Source organism: Phoxinus phoxinus (genome assembly GCF_949152265.1).
Source record: "Phoxinus phoxinus genome assembly, chromosome: 16".
Taxonomy (NCBI): Eukaryota; Metazoa; Chordata; class Actinopteri; order Cypriniformes; family Leuciscidae; genus Phoxinus; species Phoxinus phoxinus.
Genome location: NC_136891.1, coordinates 3,570,180 through 3,584,200, shown reverse-complemented (window position 1 = coordinate 3,584,200; position 14,021 = coordinate 3,570,180). Strand labels below are relative to the sequence as shown.

The window sequence follows — 14,021 nt, the reverse complement described above, 5'->3', positions numbered from 1 at the left end:
ATTTGTGCCTGGATGCAAAGTAAAAATCATCAAATAAAAAATTAACCCTATTTTTACAGCCTTCTGTTGAAGGTCTACAGCCTTAATCTAATAAATGTGACCTGATGTCACCCAACATGGCAAGGAGAGAGAGTGTGCGAAAGAGATATATAAAGAGAGGACACTGAGAGGTTTTAGAGTGCATATAAAAATAGAAATTATATATCCAAGTTTAAAATAGCACCTGATGAAATATGTGGAGTCGCGTTTTAGGTGAGAGTTCAACAGGACTCTCATACTGTACTTTACGATGGTTGCGCAGTACTACCTCTTTTCTCATCTGTATGACCTGTGCCTATTTAATTTACATTTTCCCACAGTCCTAAACACCATGTCAGAGGTACAATACAGTCAGTCAGTCATTAATGCAAAACAAACACAGATAGGATGAACAAAACCCCCGTCTTTATACAATTATGATTGTGGAATGTCGCGGATGATCAATCAGATTGAGGTATTCTAGAGAGCTGTGGGATATATAACTTTCTGTGGAAGATGCAGACTGTAATTCCAAATTTAATGTGATGGGGTTGAAATAAGTTCAGTTAGTAATGATGATAAGTACTTGTGGCATTTTGCAAAGCTGTAACCACATATTTAAGGGGTAATAGTTTAAGAATTGTCAATTGAAAACCCACATTTGGATGGATTGATGGAGGGATGGATGATGGCTAGAAAGAGGATGGATGGATGGATGGGTAGCTAGAAAGAGGATGGATGAAAGAATAGCTAGAAAGAGGATGGATGGATGGGTAGCTAGAAAGAGGATGGATGGATGGGTAGCTAGAAAGAGGATGGATGGATGAAAGGATAGCTAGAAAGAGGATGGATGGATGGATAGCTAGAAAGAGGATGGATGGATGAAAGGATAGCTAGAAAGAGGATGGATGGATGGATGGCTAGAAAGAGGATGGATGGATGGATAGCTAGAAAGAGGATGGATGGATGAAAGGATAGCTAGAAAGAGGATGGATGGATGAAAGGATAGCTAGAAAGAGGATGGATGAATGGATAGCTAGAAAGAGGATGGATGGATGAAAGGATAGCTAGAAAGAGGATGGATGGATGGATAGCTAGAAAGAGGATGGATGGATGAAACGATAGCTAGAAAGAGGATGGATGAATGGATAGCTAGAAAGAGGATGGATGAATGGATAGCTAGAAAGAGGATGGATGGATGAAAGGATAGCTAGAAAGAGGATGGATGGATGGATAGCTAGAAAGAGGATGGATGGATGAAACGATAGCTAGAAAGAGGATGGATGAATGGATGGATGGATAGCTAGAAAGAGGATGGATGGATGGATGGATAGCTAGAAAGAGGATAGATGGATGGATAGCTAGAAAGAGGATGGATGGATGAAAGGATAGCTAGAAAGAGGATGGATGGATGGATAGCTAGAAAGAGGATGGATGGATGAAAGGATAGCTAGAAAGAGGATGGATGGATGGATGGCTAGAAAGAGGATGGATAGATGGATAGCTAGAAAGAGGATGGATGAATGAAAGGATAGCTAGAAAGAGGATGGATGGATGGATGGATAGCTAGAAAGAGGATGGATGGATGAAACGATAGCTAGAAAGAGGATGGATGAATGGATAGCTAGAAAGAGGATGGATGAATGGATAGCTAGAAAGAGGATGGATGGATGGATGGCTAGAAAGAGGATGGATGGATGGATAGCTAGAAAGAGGATGGATGGATGAAAGGATAGCTAGAAAGAGGATGGATGGATGGATAGCTAGAAAGAGGATGGATGGATGAAAGGATAGATAGAAAGAGGATGGATGGATGGATGGCTAGAAAGAGGATGGATGGATGGATAGCTAGAAAGAGGATGGATGGATGAAAGGATAGCTAGAAAGAGGATGGATGGATGGATGGATAGCTAGAAAGAGGATGGATGGATGAAACGATAGCTAGAAAGAGGATGGATGAATGGATAGCTAGAAAGAGGATGGATGAATGGATAGCTAGAAAGAGGATGGATGGATGGATAGCTAGAAAGAGGATGGATGGATGGATGGATGAAAGGATAGCTAGAAAGAGGATGGATGGATGGATAGCTAGAAAGAGGATGGATGGATGGATAGCTAGAAAGAGGATGGATGGATGGATGAAAGGATAGCTAGAAAGAGGATGGATGGATGGATGGCTAGAAAGAGGATGGATGGATGGATGGCTAGAAAGAGGATGGATGGATGGATAGCTAGAAAGAGGATGGATGGATGGATGGCTAGAAAGAGGATGGATGGATGAATAGCTAGAAAGAGGATGGATGGATGGATAGCTAGAAAGAGGATGGATGGATGGATAGCAAGAAAGAGGATGGATGGATGGATGAAAGGATAGCTAGAAAGAGGATGGATGGATGGATAGCTAGAAAGAGGATGGATGGATGGATAGCTAGAAAGAGGATGGATGGATGGATAGCTAGAAAGAGGATGGATGAATGGATGGATGGATAGCTAGAAAGAGGATGGATGGATGGATGAAAGGATAGCTAGAAAGAGGATGGATGGATGGATAGCTAGAAAAAGGATGGATGGATGGATGAACGGATAGCTAGAAAGAGGATGGATGGATGACAGACAGATAGACAGAACGAATAAACGACAGAGAGACAAACATATAGATGGATAGATAGAATAAACGATAGATAGATAGATGGATAGATGGATAGATAATGTATATTGACCTTGTTGAGTCAACATTTTAATAAACAAATAAAGATAGTTTTAGAAACAAACGGCACTATGAATGCAATGACAAGCCTTTTCTCAGAAATAGCTCTGCTATCTGGAACATTCTTTCCGCTGCACAAACGGCTCCTTCAAAATCACCTCCTTCAGAAAGACATCTGCTGACCCAGAATGAGAAACACTCGTTGTGTAATGACTTCAGCGTTAGCTTCATACACGCTTTGGGAGTCATTTATATCACAGCGCTCGCTTTTGTCCTGCCTGGCTGTGATGGATGAGTGAATGTTACTGATAAGCATGTTTTCTTATACAGTGGACGAATGACCAGATGAACAGATGCCTTTCTGATGGGAGGAAGATGATGTCATTTCCCATGTTCAGTTAAACAGAGGATGGAGGAAATAAGTTAAAGGGATCAAGCTCTTGTATCACAGCATGAGTAATTTTATATCACGCTAACAGAATTAATAATGATTCTACAGTCATTTTTGTTGGAAAATAAGACCAGGAACACTGGTCATTAATAAAGTAAAGTGCATCAATTTTTATCTCGTTAATAATGTGTATTCAAATCACTTTGGATTAATTCCTTTCTGTGATTTTAATTTAAATTCCTTTCTGTGTAAAGCACTTTGCATTGCGAGAGGCTGCCTCATTGTCATTTATTGCTTCTAACAAAAGACAGAAAAATGCCTAAAAGCTGCTGTGTGACGAGGTGTACAGCAAACAAGCTAAGAAACCCAGAAATAAGTTTTTATAAGCTGTCGACCCCAAAAAACAAGCGTTTAAGGACTTAAAAGTGGATACAGGCTGGAACGAATGGGTAAATTGTGGGATCCTGACACTCAGTATGCACTAAAAACACAGTTACGTGTGCAGTAAGTTAAACATTTGGTCACTGGTGAGTCAAATATCCAAATGTCAGTTTTATATATTATATTTCTGTAAGATAAGCAATCCTGTGTTGCCGATGACGTTCTCCTCCAGCGGCCGTACGTTAGTTCTCACAGTAATGAGACACGTTACGCTCTTTCTCAACTGCCTATATCCACTTTTATGTCTTTAAACACTTGTTTTTTGGGGTCGACAGCTTATAAAAACTTATTTCTGGGTTTTTTAGCTTGTTTGCTGTACACCTCGTCACACAGCAGCTTTTAGGCATTTTTCTGTCTTTAGTTAGAAGCAAGAAATGACAAGGAGGCAGCCTCTCGCAATGCAAAGTCAATGGAGACCCGGTGTGGGCGTGGCCTAAATACGCTCCGTCTATATAAATAAACTTGCCTTGCCCGAGTCGTTTCTTCCCTATTGTGACGTGTATATCCGAGAGAAACGGCTTCTGGAACAAGAACAAATGTAGGGCGGGGCTTAATTTTGTTGATAGGGAATTGATTGGATGGTTGTGGTTTGCTATTGGTCAATCTCATGTGAGTGACAGGTTGCCCCGCCCTCGCGCCAGTGAACACGTCAGCAGAAAAGAGAAGAGATGTCGCTGCAAGAGGCTGGGGAAAATATTTTGATTAAAAGATTATGAAGCACATGCACTTACAAAACAATGATCTGCATTCTGCAAGGATAAACTATTTATAATAAATACTGCAATAATCAATAAAATAAAAAACAAGAATTGTCGATTTTGATTTCATGGTGACTTTAAAGAATAAACTAAACATCAAATTGGTAATTAGTAGTGTCACAATCGGGGGGAATGATTTCCAATAGTTCTGCTTGATCATTTGGAAGAGTTTTACAGAAAAAGCACAAAGCCATGAGCGAGCCCAGATCTCTCAGCGTCTGCAGTAATGCTTTTGGCTCACTGCCGTGTTTTCTCTGACAGTAGGTGTGGGCTGCAGCGGAGAGATGATCTCACCAGAGTCTGCTTTAGCTGCAATGATATAATGTTAATCCTACATCCCACGGCTGTGTCACTTTTAGAGACACACACCCTTCCAGAAGGAGTAAAGACTGAGGCTGTCCAGCCTTGAGTACGAACAGGTGAAGAGTTTAAACTTTAACACATGCCCGATGTCACCGCTCATACGCAACTAACAACTCCTTTAAAAATAAACACACCTCACTTTCTGTTTATAATGGTTCCTATTGACATAAAATGTGACTGCTAAGTTTACGGCAAACTACTCTAACTGTGCCAGTACCATGGTAAAGTGATTATATCAGATGGTTATATAAAGGTACTTAACGGTATATCCTTCAGTATTGAAGGACTTTTTAAAATGTTTTTTAAAGTCTCTTCTGCTCACCAAGTCTGCATTTATTTGATCAAAAATACAGTAAAAACAGTGATATATTACAACATTAAACAACTGTTTTCTATGTGAATATATTTTAAAACTTAATTGATGATTTGCTGCTCAAGAAACATTTATGATTATTATTAGCAAATTTGAAAACAGTTGAGCTGCTTCATTTTTTGAAGAATAGAACAGCATTTATTTGAAATAGAAATCTTTGTAACATTACATGTCTTTACTGTCACTTTTGATTAATTTATGTTGTGTCCTTGCTGGATATAAGTATTAATTTATTTTCTTTTTTTTTAAGTCTGACCACAAACTTCCTATACTATGGTATTTACAGTACAGTGTGTTCATAGGAACTGCAAAGAAAACCATAGTACATCCCCCAAAACAAAAATGTAGTTTGAAATCTCTATGTTTGAGAATATATGTAGTGTTGAAATATTTTCTCTATTATATAGAAAACAGTTGTAGAATTAGTTTGAATACAATAAAAGCCAGATGTGTTTTAAGGCCTTATGGCCTATGTGACTGTGACTACAAAGGTCAAGATGTGAAGTCAGGGATTTTCTGGTAAACACCTGACGATGTGAAAGAATAAGACCATTGTTGAGAGGTGTCACGTGGAAGAGTGGATTGGCCTTGGAGAATGTTACATTTTGCATGAGAGGGAGTTGACCATCAATTGGCAGAATGCCACGATTAGAGAGAAAGGCAAAAGATGTAGAACTTAAAGGGATGGTTCGGAGAAATTTCAACCTAGGGTCCTTTGCACCATGACCTCGAGCCAAAAAAAAACCCAGAATAATTTTTCCCCCTGGTCGAACATTATTAAAGTTAGAGCTTATTTAGAGATATCAGCCTGATGGCTTATGCTACCGCTAACATGGACGTCGAGGTCACTTCCATGATTTGGGAAAAGCCTGTAAAAGTCCTGGCAGAAAGCAATGCATAATAGAGTGCGGATCGGGCAGAGCAGTCGTCCGACAGAGCAGTAACCGAACCTGACCCGAGCCCGACAGGCATAAAGATATTCATGTCCGAGCCCGACCCGAAATCGACGGTTAAAATCCCATTTTTTTCTCATAATAAAATGACACATGTACGTTTGTTTGTGTGGAAAGCCCACTTTTATTAAGCAACTGTAGGAAGGCAAGCATGTGGCCGAGCCCGACCCGAACATAAATTCTAAATATCTGTCAGAATCCGGCCCGGCCCGTCGGGTATATCCTCTAGTGCATAAGGATGTAGTGTAATGACGCCCAGTTCCAGGAATGCACTAATATTTTTGTTGGTAGTACCAGTTTGCAACAATTATCAGTTAACACTAAGTTGTCAACACTTTGTCACACAAAACTTCTTTAGCAACACCGGGTGAACGTGCGAAAGTTTTACGGGCTTTTCCCAAATCACAGAAGTGACCTTGACGTCCAGGTTAGCGGTAGCATAAGCCATCAGGCAAGTGTTATTTAAATAAACTCCGGATGTACTTACAAACTTTACAATGCCTTGTTTTATGAGTACAGAACATATGTGTACTACTTTAGAAGTTTGGTGCCATCCCGGGCATTATTAGTGGGGTAGTTTACCAGATACAACATTCGGATCCATTAGTGCCCACACCAAGCCATTCGGCTGATATCTCTTTAATAATGTTCGACCAAGGGAAAAAAAAAAGCTTCTGGGGGGTGTTTGTCTCGAGGTCACGGTGCAAAGGACCCTAGGTTGAAATTACTCCGAACCATCCCTTTAATGGTGGAAAAACAAGAGGGGTGAATCTTAGCAGACGTTATGTCACATGGTTATTGCGAAATAACAGATAAAAAAAGGTATAATAATCGTGTCTTGGTCAAAGGAAAATAAAGATGTTCTGCAGGCATCTCGGCTTTGTTCAATAAAGTCTTATTTTTATTACCACAACAGTAGCCAACACTAATGTCATGGTACTATACACGCATTTATATCATCCTTTAAAGAATACCATGGTACTACCAAGGTACATGTCTAAAACTGTACCATTGCACTTTAATATACGTCATAGTACAAAATTATATATTCATATACCAAGGTATTTAGCATGCTGTGAAGTCTTGGTAAAGTCATAGTTCTTTGATAAATACTATGGTACTGACAATTCATACACAGTATTTATTTAGCTACATGGTTCTCCAGAGTACTTCAACGAATACCTTTTTATGTACTTTTCGTAAGTGTGTATGTTTTTAGTAAACTCAATAAAGATCGATGGCAACATTTAGACCCTGCATGCTTTTTTGTTAAAAAATAAACTAAACATATGTCAATTAACTAAACAAAGCATCTAAACAAGCAGCCTCTGTTTTGTTGTCATGACGACGACGAGCACCAAAAGTAGGAGAGGAGGCTTGTCGTCGTTTCTCACACGGTGGTGCAGAATTAGAGAGCTGATGTCATGTACCGTGTCTTATCGCAGCGCGTCAGGTCATTAGTTCAGACGCTAACTGTGGCCGATGATTCAAAGGAAACATTGGGCCAATCATTCCTGCGGGCACAGAAGAAATCAGACACTTTTGGTCTCACAAACTGCTGCCAAACCGTTCCTAAGTGACCATAGTATGAATACAGAAACCATGTATGTGCCCCTTGACCACAAAACCAGTCACATGGGTCAATTTTTTTCCAATTGAGATGTATACATCATCTGAAAACTGAATAAATAAGCTTTCCATTGATGTATGGTTTGTTAGGATAGGACAATATTTGGTTGAGATACAACTATTGAAAATCTGGAATCTGAGGGTGCAAAAAAATCGAAACATTGAGAAAATCACCTTTAGAGTTGTGCATTTATGTTCACGATTGTGCTGCATTCACTCACAAAAATACATGTTTTATATATTTACGGTAGGAAATTTACTAAATATCTTCATGGAACATGATCTTAATATCCTAATGATTTTTGGCATGAAAGAAAAAGCGATAATTTTGACCCATACAATGTATTGTTGGCTATTGCCACAGATATACCCGTGCGTCATGTGACTGGTTTTGTGATCCAGGGTCACATATCATCAGTACCACTGTTTATATAACTAAGTACCACGGTATTGCACGGTGACGTCACATTATGACAACTCAGGAATTCCAACATTATTTGCAACGTTCCTCCTGAGTCTAAACACAAGCACTCTGGACTTCATCTCTTCTCTTTCTCCTCACCCACATGTGGACTTCCTCCACAAACTGAAATGTTTAGACAGATCCTAAAGTCCAGAGAGAGTCTTGAGTCACACAGGCTGATTTAAGACATCATCTCTGTCTCTGACGAACTTTAAAGCGCTGTAAAGGTGCTCCCCTGGGCCCGACACAGAGGAACTCCTTCAGTAGGAGATGGAAATGCTAAGTGCAATCTGATCTGAAAGCTGGCCTTACTCACAATGAAGTCAGAGCCCAACAGACCTCGCAGTTACATGGTCACCATGCACATAAACACAAATAAAACTAGATTCTGATACTTTCTGCAAAAGATGCGAGGGGTTATTGAAGTTAAAAGATGGCTTGAGTCCCTTCTTCAACATAAATCTGAAGAGTTTTTTTTTTTTATCCAATTCATCTGTCAGGCAAAAAACTGATAAATATGTCTGCTTAGAAATGTAGCGGGGCATGTTGTCACACTCTATAGGGTAAGTTAACACAAAAATAACCTGTTGATTGTAAGCTTATCAGCTACATTTAAACTGTACAAAACGAATCTTAATAAAATGGAAAAAAAAATGAAAAAAAGTATAATTTTGGTATCAAAACTATCATTACAATTGTAAAAAAACTATATAAAATCACACACACACACACACACACACACACACACACACACACACACACACACACACACACACACACACACACACACACACAGTGCTGTATATAGGCTATATATTAGTGCTGTCAAACCGATTAATCACATCTAACATAAACGTTTGTGTTTACATAATATATGTGTGTATATATATATATATTTATTTATATATATATGCGTGTGTCTGTGTGTGTAATTTTATATCATTTAATAATTGCTTAAATAATTGTACGTTTTTTGTCAGCCAAAATTTTATGATATTTTTTCCTTTAACGTTTTAAATTTTAATCTCACACACACACATATATATATTTATTCATACACGCACAAATATTTTGATAAAAACATATGACATTTTAAAGAAGTGCACAACATACCTTTTTTTTATATGGTCCCAAGTTACAGGTCTCGGTTCACAGATGACTTTGAGTCAAAGTCAGCGAAGACTTTAAAACCGTGTCAAAAGAAACGTCCACTTTAATGTCCATCTGTTCCTGGAATAAACCATCACAAAGACGCTCCTTCTCGCTGTCCTGCCTTTCCGTTGTCTTCTGCTCCCACAGAGACTGTCCAAGCACTAGCGGTCTGTGAGAACTGTATTGTCCTCTGTCCAAGCCTGAGCGAGCAGAATGACTGAGAAAAGAGAGATAGAGAATGACCAATAAGAAAGAAGCTAGAGATCTGGTTGATATCACTCAAGCTCACTTCTTTTGGCTTCTCAATGTCCTGGATGAGGGAAAGACGGGACAGTTTAGACTGTCTGGAGAGACCCCAAAGTCCTTTATGTCCTGACCCGTGAAGCCGTGTGTTGACTAAGAGCTAATTTTAACTCATGCGCTCAGTCTCTCGTAGCGTTTAGCAGCTGAGGGGGTTGAAGCAGACGTCTGTGAACCCTGCTGACAGCTGCTGGACCACGGTATTCCTCCAAATGAGGAAAAGACTGTCATAACCACCCAAGCAGTTGCTGGGAAAGAAATGAACTTTCTAACTCAGGTATAGATCAAACACTGGAGAATGAAGGGGAAATGGTGTAGGGGAGACATTTTTAAAAGGAGAGCATCCTTATAAAAGCATATACACACATATATATATATATATATATATGAATTAATTAACAAATTAATATTAATGAATGATATAACATATTAATGATATAACATATTAATGAATGAATTAACAGCTCAAAAATATGCTTTATTTTTATGGAAAAAAATATTAAATAATAAATAAATAAATAACAGCTCAAAAATATGCTTTATTTTTATAATATATATATATATATATATATATATATATATATATATATATATATATATATATATATATATATATATTAATAAATAATAAATAAAAAGTAATATATATATATTATAAAAATAAAGCATATTTTTGAGCTGTTATTTATTATTTAATTTTTTCCATAAAAAGAAAGCATATTTTTGAGCTGTTAATTCATTCATTCATTCTTTTCTTTTTTTATTGTGACAATTTACATGACAATTAAGCATATTTTACCTCCAATTTCTCATTACTATAATGCAAATAAAGAAAAGAAATAAAAGTAAAATATTTATGCATTCTGTTAGCATTTTTTCTTCTGCATTTAATTTATTCTAAATAAAAATGAAAATAAAAAATATAAAATAAATAAATATTAGACTTAATTATCTTAATGCAACATGTATATTTTATACAGTTTAGCTTAGCTTCATTTATGCTCTACTTTTATTTCATGCTGATATAATTAATTGAAAAAAATACACTCTAAAAAATGCTGGGTTGTTTCAACCCAATTTTGGGTCAAATATGGACAAACCCAGGCGTTGGATTACATTTTTAACGTTTGAGTTTGTCCATATTTTACCCTATTTGTATTATTATTATTCATTTTTTACTGGATTTACAATGAGGATCACTAAAGGAAATTCTAAAATGGAAATGTAAATTATCTTGATGCATCACGGGAACAAGAATGAGATTTCTTTCCGATTTATGATAATGAGAATTAGGGTGACCTACATTTCTTTTATCTTTTTGTGCTTTTGAGTATGGGATAAGCTGTGACATGTTTTTGTGAGATTCCTTCACTAAGCTGAAGCATGTAAACAAAATAAACATGTTTGACAATGTAAAACAAGCAGAACTATCAGTTGGGAGACCGTTATTCCCTGAGTTTTGGCAAAGTCTTGCAAAAGTGCCACAAGCGTGACAGCAGGTCATGACAAACACTGACACAGAAGTGTCAGAAATGTCACAGAGTCATTTAAACAGGCTTGTGTTTACAGCTCAGTTAGCTACTGTAAAGCTGTTTGGCAACAACACTTGTTGTCTTGCAACACATTAGCCATGACGAGAGCCCTTCAAAACATTCATTGCTCAAGTGTTTGAAATCAATCTCCTTAATTCACAGAATCGCATCTCCATCATTCAAATAAAACTGATTATTTACACTAGCAAAAATACCATTGCCACTATCATGTTTTTTTTTTTTTTTTTTTTTGTGGTAAATACCAAATGGCACACAACAACAAAATAAAGGGGCTTAAGCGCTTTAAGCACATGTGTAAAAAGGTATTATATTTTATTTAGCAAGCCACCATCTAGATCATAGATGGAAAAAGACCATTTACATCCAATACTGGCAATTTACTAAGGAAATATGTTGTTAAAAGCTTTTTAACAGTTATAGCGCCACCCAGTGCCGTCGCAGGTGGGGTGCGAGGCCCTGTGCGAACTTGAAATGCGAGGCCCTGTGCGAACTTGAAATGCGAGGCCCTGCTCTTTGATGTGGAACAGTCACGCATAACTGTTCTAGTTCTATTGCACGCATAATCTCGCTCGACTCGCTGCAATACTTTTTTATCAAGTAGAATAATACAACATAATCATGAACATAGTCTGAGGCGCCGCAATAGGGCAGGCAAGACGGACTATTGCCTGGGGCCCCGCATTTTAAGGGGGCTACCGAGGGCTGATAATTTAAACAATCAGAAATGTTAATATAAAAACGCAGCAACATCTCTGCATCCCCCTCAGTTGGGCCCCTCTCTCGCTACGCTCGTTATGCTTTTACCTTTTTCAAACTGGTGCAGCGCTTACTCGCTGTAGGTAGAAAATGCATGATTTTATTTGTTAAACATGAAAAGGAATTATCCGTCTGGCATGGCAGCTCGCTCTAACTTTAACCTAGATAGGCCTTAATGTTCGCTAGTATAGGTGCATATCCAAGCGATTGTGCGGAGACGTGGAGCGCGCACTGCGGCAGGCGTCGGCGCGAACACTTTCATTTTCCTATCAACAGTGGAAACAACTTTAAATGGGCTACTCAATCTTTTCTGGTCATACAGAAAAGAATAATGCATCAGTCGCAAGTACTTTTATTTGTGTAAACTCTCAACAACAAGAAATCGTTGTGCTTTTGTAAAATAAAATAAAACAAACAGGGCCGAGCGCATCTAAAAAATGCGCAAACTGGAGCGCGTCTCAAAAATGAACTGAAACACAGTGAAACATAGCCTCAAAAACATGATGAATATTTCTATATAAAGCTTGAAATGTCCGCTTTTAAACGAAAAAATTCGAATCGAAAGCAAATACCGGCTGATTAGGCTGTAATCCATAAGGTGCATTTCTCTCTAAAGGCATATCCACTTTACAGCGGAGATGTATATAGATATGTTTGCAGCCGACACTGATTTAAAAATATATATTTTTTATTAATAAACAATAAAAATGCCTCGTTATTTTTTCAGACATATTATCATTAGCCTGCTTTGGGGCAAGATTTATGCATGCGCTTGAGCGCGGAATATTCCTCCATGCACTCAGTAGCCTATTTAAGCAGAAATTAATATAAACGTGAGATTAGTTGACTAATTGCTTAAATGAATGACTACTAGTCGACTATAAAAATCTTTATTCTATGGATAGTTGACATTTATTTAATTAGTATCCAGCTCTTTACGTTAAATTAGTTGAGTTAACAATTAGGCTAGTTAATGAACTAATAAAATAATAAAACAAAGATTAAATTAAGATGCAAACTATATATTTCTATATAGCATTACATTGCGTGTTCCACCACAAAAGACAAAATTAAAAATAATAATAGTAGGCCTAATAATAAAAAACCCAAGATTGCGAGGCCCCCTAGTGGCGCGAGGCCCTGTGCGGTTGCACAGTTCGCACAGCCTATGCGACGGCTCTGGCGCCACCTATGGTCCGATCTCCATAAAACTTTGCATGCTTGTTTTAGATATGTCTCATGTGCTGTTCATCTAATTTAAAGTTTAGGATTTATAGGCTTTTGAGTATATTTTGCCATGCCTATTTTCTAAATGACCCTGTTTAAGGGTAAAGTTAAATATATGCCACAGTATAGTATTTGTGTAAGTGAAAACGCAGGAAAAAACGAAATAGGCCTATGTCTGTGTGAACTGTGATGCACATGAGTGTGTAGTTACCTGAGTTAACTGGCAGAGAAGTCCAGACCAGAACAAATGCAATGTGTTTTACAACAAAACATTAGAATACGCACAGCATCACCCACAGATGCAAATATGTCGATCTTGGTCACATAAATGCAGCGTCTCTGTGAATCTACAACACAAGACATCATTAACATCACATGTAAAAGAATGCTAGCAGTGACTGTGGGCGGCATTGAAGCATTCCTGCATATTATTTCATTTTAGAGAGTTATATGTAGATTAAAGTACAGCAATGAAACAGAAGACTTCATTCATCAGATGCTGAGCTCATTCGGACAGAGATTTCATTGTCATTTGGTTGATTTAGAGCTAACAGTGCAAAACAGCGCCCTCTACTGGCCGCGTTGATAACCAAAATACTAAAAGGCCGCATTTGGTATTTTGGGGTTACTAACGTTAAATAGTAATACATTTCTAACTTCGACCACTAAATAAAAAGAAACAAGAGTTATGAGGAGTAACTTAACCTGAAGATATCATGTCGATATCATGTTTATCCTCTGTAACGTTAGATGCCATCATTCCCTCAGGCACTTGTTTGCTAATAAGACAAACTTTAAACAGGGCTTTAAGGATTTTAAAGTTACTTTAAGGAAACCGTGTGTCTTTCACATTAAATCCCGGTTCTTGTCTTTAGGCTAACTGAAAACAAAGAAAGAAAACAAGCCACAAGAGAAAAACACCAGTCACATTTCCGGG

General features: G+C 37.8%; 1 protein-coding gene across 9 annotated transcripts in view; it reads right to left on the bottom strand.

Annotated features, from left to right (window-relative positions):
• The window catches only part of filip1b (filamin A interacting protein 1b), a 38,197-nt gene extending 24,391 nt beyond the window's left edge, over positions 1-13,806 (bottom strand). For 2 of the 9 annotated variants that reach the window (XM_079638993.1, XM_079638994.1), the window contains exon 1: positions 9,210-9,720. The gene's annotated coding sequence lies outside the window, so the exon portion shown is untranslated. Of the gene's footprint in view, positions 1-9,209; positions 9,721-13,295; positions 13,621-13,789 lie in introns of those variants that run through there. The other 7 variants (XM_079638991.1, XM_079638990.1, XM_079638996.1 and 4 more) reach the window with 7 other exon arrangements.
• Positions 13,807-14,021: the final 215 nt, after the last annotated feature.